Raw genomic sequence first — 6119 nt, 5'->3', positions numbered from 1 at the left:
TTGATAGTTTAGCAGAATGGAGAGACAGTCAGGATGATAGTAATTGACTGAAACAGGACATGGATAGTTTAGCAGAATGGATAGAAAGTCAGGATGATAGTAATTGACTGAAACAGGACATTGATAGTTTAGCAGAATGGACAGAGAGTCAGGATGATAGTAATTGACTGAAACAGGACATTGATAATTTAGCATAATGGACAGACAGTCAGGATGATAGTAAATGACTGAAACAGGACATTGATAGTTTAGCAGAATGGATAGAAAGTCAGGATGATAGTAATTGACTGAAACAGGACATTGATAATTTAGCAGAATGGACAGACAGTCAGGATGATAGTTAATGACTGAAACAGGACATTTATAGTTTAGCAGAATGGACAGAGAGTCAGGATGATAGTAATTGACTGAAACAGGACATTGATAGGTTAGCAGAATGGACAGACAGTCAGGATGATAGTAAATGACTGAAACAGGACATTGATAGGTTAGCAGAATTGACAGAGGATCAGGATGATAGTAATTGACTGAAACAGGACATTGATAGTTTAGCAGAATGGACAGACAGTCAGGATGATAGTAATTGACTGAAACAGGACATTGATAGTTTAGCAGAATGGACAGACAGTCAGGATGATAGTAATTGACTGAAACAGGACATTGATAGTTTAGCAGAATGGACAGACAGTCAGGATGATAGTAATTGACTGAAACAGGACATTGATAGTTTAGCAGAATTGACAGACAGTCAGGATGATAGTAATTGACTGAAACAGGACATTGATAGGTTAGCAGAATGGACGGACAGTCAGGATGATAGTAAATGACTGAAACAGGACATTGATAGGTTAGCAGAATTGACAGAGGATCAGGATGATAGTAATTGACTGAAACAGGACATTGATAGTTTAGCAGAATGGACAGACAGTCAGGATGATAGTAATTGACTGAAACAGGACATTGATAGGTTAGCAGAATGGACAGACAGTCAGGATGATAGTAATTGACTGAAACAGGACATTGATAGTTTAGCAGAATGGACAGAGAGTCAGGATGATAGTAATTGACTGAAACAGGACATGGATAGTTTAGCAGAATGGACAGACAGTCAGGATGATAGTAATTGACTGAAACAGGACATTGATAGTTTAGCAGAATGGACAGACAGTCAGGATGATAGTAATTGACTGAAACAGGACATTGATAGCTTAGCAGAATGGACAGACAGTCAGGATGATAGTAATTGACTGAAACAGGACATTGATGGTTTAGCAGAATGGACAGACAGTCAGGATGATAGTAATTGACTGAAACAGGACATTGATAGATTAGCAGAATGGACAGACAGTCAGGATGATAGTAATAGACTGAAACAGGACATGGATAGTTTAGCAGAATGGACAGACAGTCAGGATGATAGTAATTGACTGAAACAGGACATGGATAGTTTAGCAGAATGGACAGAGTTTCAGGATGATAGTAATTGACTGAAACAGGACATGGATAGTTTAGCAGAATGGATAGACAGTCAGGATGATAGGAATTGACTGAAACAGGACATGGATAGTTTAGCAGAATGGACAGACAGTCAGGATGATAGTAATTGACTGAAACAGGACATTGATAGTTTAGCAGAATGGACAGACAGTCAGGATGATATTAATTGACTGAAACAGGACATGGATAGTTTAGCAGAATGGATAGACAGTCAGGATGAAAGGAATTGACTGAAACAGGACATGGATAGTTTAGCAGAATGGACAGACAGTCAGGATGATAGTAATTGACTGAAACAGGACATTGATAGTTTAGCAGAATGGACAGACAGTCAGGATTATAGTAATTGACTGAAACAGGACATTGATAGGTTAGCAGAATTGACAGAGGATCAGGATGATAGTAATTGACTGAAACAGGACATTGATAGGTTAGCAGAATGGACAGACAGTCAGGATGATAGTAATTGACTGAAACAGGACATTGATAGGTTAGCAGAATGGACAGACAGTCAGGATGATAGTAATTGACTGAAACGGGACATTGATAGTTCAGCAGAATGGACAGACAGTCAGGATGATAGTAATTGACTGAAACAGGACATTGACAGGTTAGCAGAATGGACAGACAGTTAGGATGATAGTAAATGACTGAAACAGGACATTGATAGGTTAGCAGAATTGACAGAGGATCAGGATGATAGTAATTGACTGAAACAGGACATTGATAGTTTAGCAGAATGGACAGACTGTCAGGATGATAGTAATTGACTGAAACGGGACATTGATAGTTTAGCAGAATGGACAGACAGTCAGGATGATAGTAATTGACTGAAACAGGACATTGATAGTTTAGCAGAATGGACAGACAGTCAGGATGATAGTAATTGAGTGAAACAGGACATTGGTAGTTTAGCAGAATGGACAGACAGTCAGGATGATAGTAATTGACTGAAACAGGACATTGATAGTTTAGCAGAATGGACAGACAGTCAGGGTGATAGTAATTGACTGAAACAGGACATGGATAGTTTAGCAGAATGGACAGACAGTCAGGATGATAGTAATTGACTGAAACAGGACATTGATAGGTTAGCAGAATTGACAGAGGATCAGGATGATAGTAATTGACTGAAACAGGACATTGATAGTTTAGCAGAATGGACAGACAGTCAGGATGATAGTAATTGACTGAAACAGGACATGGTTAGTTTAGCAGAATGGACAGACAGTCAGGATGATAGTAATTGACTGAAACAGGACATTGATAGTTTAGCAGAATGGACAGACAGTCAGGATGATAGTAATTGACTGAAACAGGACATTGATAGTTTAGCAGAATGGACAGACAGTCAGGATGATAGTAATTGACTGAAACAGGACATTGATAATTTAGCAGAAAGGATAGACATTCAGGATGATAGTAATTGACTGAAACAGGACATTGATAGTTTAGCAGAATGGACAGACAGTCAGGATGACAGTAATTGACTGAAACAGGACATTGATAGTTTAGCAGAATGGACAGACAGTCAGGATGACAGTAATTGACTGAAACAGGACATTGATAGTTTAGCAGAATGGACAGACAGTCAGGATGATAGTAATTGACTGAAACAGGACATTGATAGTTTAGCAGAATGGACAGACAGTCAGGATGATAGTAATTGACTGAAACAGGACATTGATAGGTTAGCAGAATGGACAGACAGTCAGGATGATAGTAAATGACTGAAACAGGACATTGATAGGTTAGCAGAATGGACAGACAGTAAGGATGATAGTAAATGACTGAAACAGGACATTGATAGGTTAGCAGAATTGACAGAGGATCAGGATGATAGTAATTGACTGAAACAGGACATTGATAGTTTAGCAGAATGGACAGACCGTCAGGATGATAGTAATTGACTGAAACAGGACATTGATAGTTTAGCAGAATGGACAGACAGTCAGGATGATAGTAATTGACTGAAACAGGACATGGATAGTTTAGCAGAATGGACAGACAGTCAGGATGACAGTAATTGACTGAAACAGGACATTGATAGTTTAGCAGAATGGACAGACAGTCAGGATGACAGTAATTGACTGAAACAGGACATTGATAGTTTAGCAGAATGGACAGACAGTCAGGATGACAGTAATTGACTGAAACAGGACATGGATAGTTTAGCAGAATGGACAGACAGTCAGGATGATAGTAATTGTCTGAAGCAGTATATGGATAGTTTAGCAGAATGGACAGACAGTCAGGATGATAGTAATTGACTGAAACAGAACATGGATAGTTTAGCAGAATGGACAGACCGTCAGGATGATAGTAATTGACTGAAACAGGACATTGATAGTTTAGCAGAATGGACAGACAGTCAGGATGATAGTAATTGACTGAAACAGGACATTGATTGTTTAGCAGAATGGACAGACAGTCAGGATGATAGTAATTGACTGAAACAGGACATTGATAGTTTAGCAGAATGGACAGACAGTCAGGATGATAGTAATTGACTGAAACAGGACATGGATAGTTTAGCAGAATGGACAGACAGTCAGGATGATAGTAATTGACTGAAACAGGACATGGATTGTTTAGCAGAATGGACAGACAGTCAGGATGATAGTAATTGACTGAAACGGGACATTGATAGTTTAGCAGAATGGACAGACATTCAGGATGATAGTAATTGACTGAAACAGGACATTGATAGGTTAGCAGAATGGACAGACAGTCAGGATGATAGTAAATGACTGAAACAGGACATTGATTGGTTAGCAGAATTGACAGAGGATCAGGATGATAGTAATTGACTGAAACAGGACATTGATAGTTTAGCAGAATGGACAGACTGTCAGGATGATAGTAATTGACTGAAACGGGACATTGATAGTTTAGCAGAATGGACAGACAGTCAGGATGATAGTTATTGACTGAAACAGGACATTGATAGTTTAGCAGATGGACAGACAGTCAGGATGATAGTAATTGAGTGAAACAGGACATTGATAGTTTAGCAGAATGGATAGACAGTCAGGATGATAGTAATTGACTGAAACAGGACATTGATAGTTTAGCAGAATGGACAGACAGTCAGGATGATAGTAATTGACTGAAACAGGACATGGATAGTTTAGCAGAATGGACAGACAGTCAGGATGATAGTAATTGACTGAAACAGGACATTGATAGGTTTTCAGAATTGACAGAGGATCAGGATGATAGTAATTGACTGAAACAGGACATTGATAGTTTAGCAGAATGGACAGACAGTCAGGATGATAGTAATTGACTGAGACAGGACATTGATAGGTTAGCAGAATGGACAGACAGTCAGGATGATAGTAATTGACTGAAACGGGACATTGATAGTTTAGCAGAATGGACAGACAGTCAGGATGATAGTAATTGACGGAAACGGGACATTGATAGGTTAGCAGAATGGACAGACAGTCAGGATGATAGTAAATGACTAAAACAGGACATTGATAGGTTAGCAGAATTGACAGAGGATCAGGATGATAGTAATTGACTGAAACAGGACATTGATAGTTTAGCAGAATGGACAGACTGTCAGGATGATAGTAATTGACTGAAACGGGACATTGATAGTTTAGCAGAATGGACAGACAGTCAGGATGATAGTAATTGAGTGAAACAGGACATTGATTGTTTAGCAGAATGGATAGACAGTCAGGATGATAGTAATTGACTGAAACAGAACATGGATAGTTTAGCAGAATGGACAGACCGTCAGGATGATAGTAATTGACTGAAACAGGACATTGATAGTTTAGCAGAATGGACAGACAGTCAGGATGATAGTAATTGACTGAAACAGGACATTGATTGTTTAGCAGAATGGACAGACAGTCAGGATGATAGTAATTGACTGAAACAGGACATTGATAGTTTAGCAGAATGGACAGACAGTCAGGATGATAGTAATTGACTGAAACAGGACATGGATAGTTTAGCAGAATGGACAGACAGTCAGGATGATAGTAATTGACTGAAACAGGACATGGATTGTTTAGCAGAATGGACAGACAGTCAGGATGATAGTAATTGACTGAAACGGGACATTGATAGTTTAGCAGAATGGACAGACATTCAGGATGATAGTAATTGACTGAAACAGGACATTGATAGGTTAGCAGAATGGACAGACAGTCAGGATGATAGTAAATGACTGAAACAGGACATTGATAGGTTAGCAGAATTGACAGAGGATCAGGATGATAGTAATTGACTGAAACAGGACATTGATAGTTTAGCAGAATGGACAGACTGTCAGGATGATAGCAATTGACTGAAACGGGACATTGATAGTTTAGCAGAATGGACAGACAGTCAGGATGATAGTAATTGACTGAAACAGGACATTGATAGTTTAGCAGATGGACAGACAGTCAGGATGATAGTAATTGAGTGAAACAGGACATTGATAGTTTAGCAGAATGGATAGACAGTCAGGATGATAGTAATTGACTGAAACAGGACATTGATAGTTTAGCAGAATGGACAGACAGTCAGGATGATAGTAATTGACTGAAACAGGACATGGATAGTTTAGCAGAATGGACAGACAGTCAGGATGATAGTAATTGACTGAAACAGGACAT

This window comes from Heterodontus francisci, unplaced genomic scaffold, assembly GCF_036365525.1.
Source record: "Heterodontus francisci isolate sHetFra1 unplaced genomic scaffold, sHetFra1.hap1 HAP1_SCAFFOLD_328, whole genome shotgun sequence".
In the NCBI taxonomy this organism is placed as follows: Eukaryota; Metazoa; Chordata; class Chondrichthyes; order Heterodontiformes; family Heterodontidae; genus Heterodontus; species Heterodontus francisci.
This window is presented reverse-complemented; position numbering follows the sequence as displayed.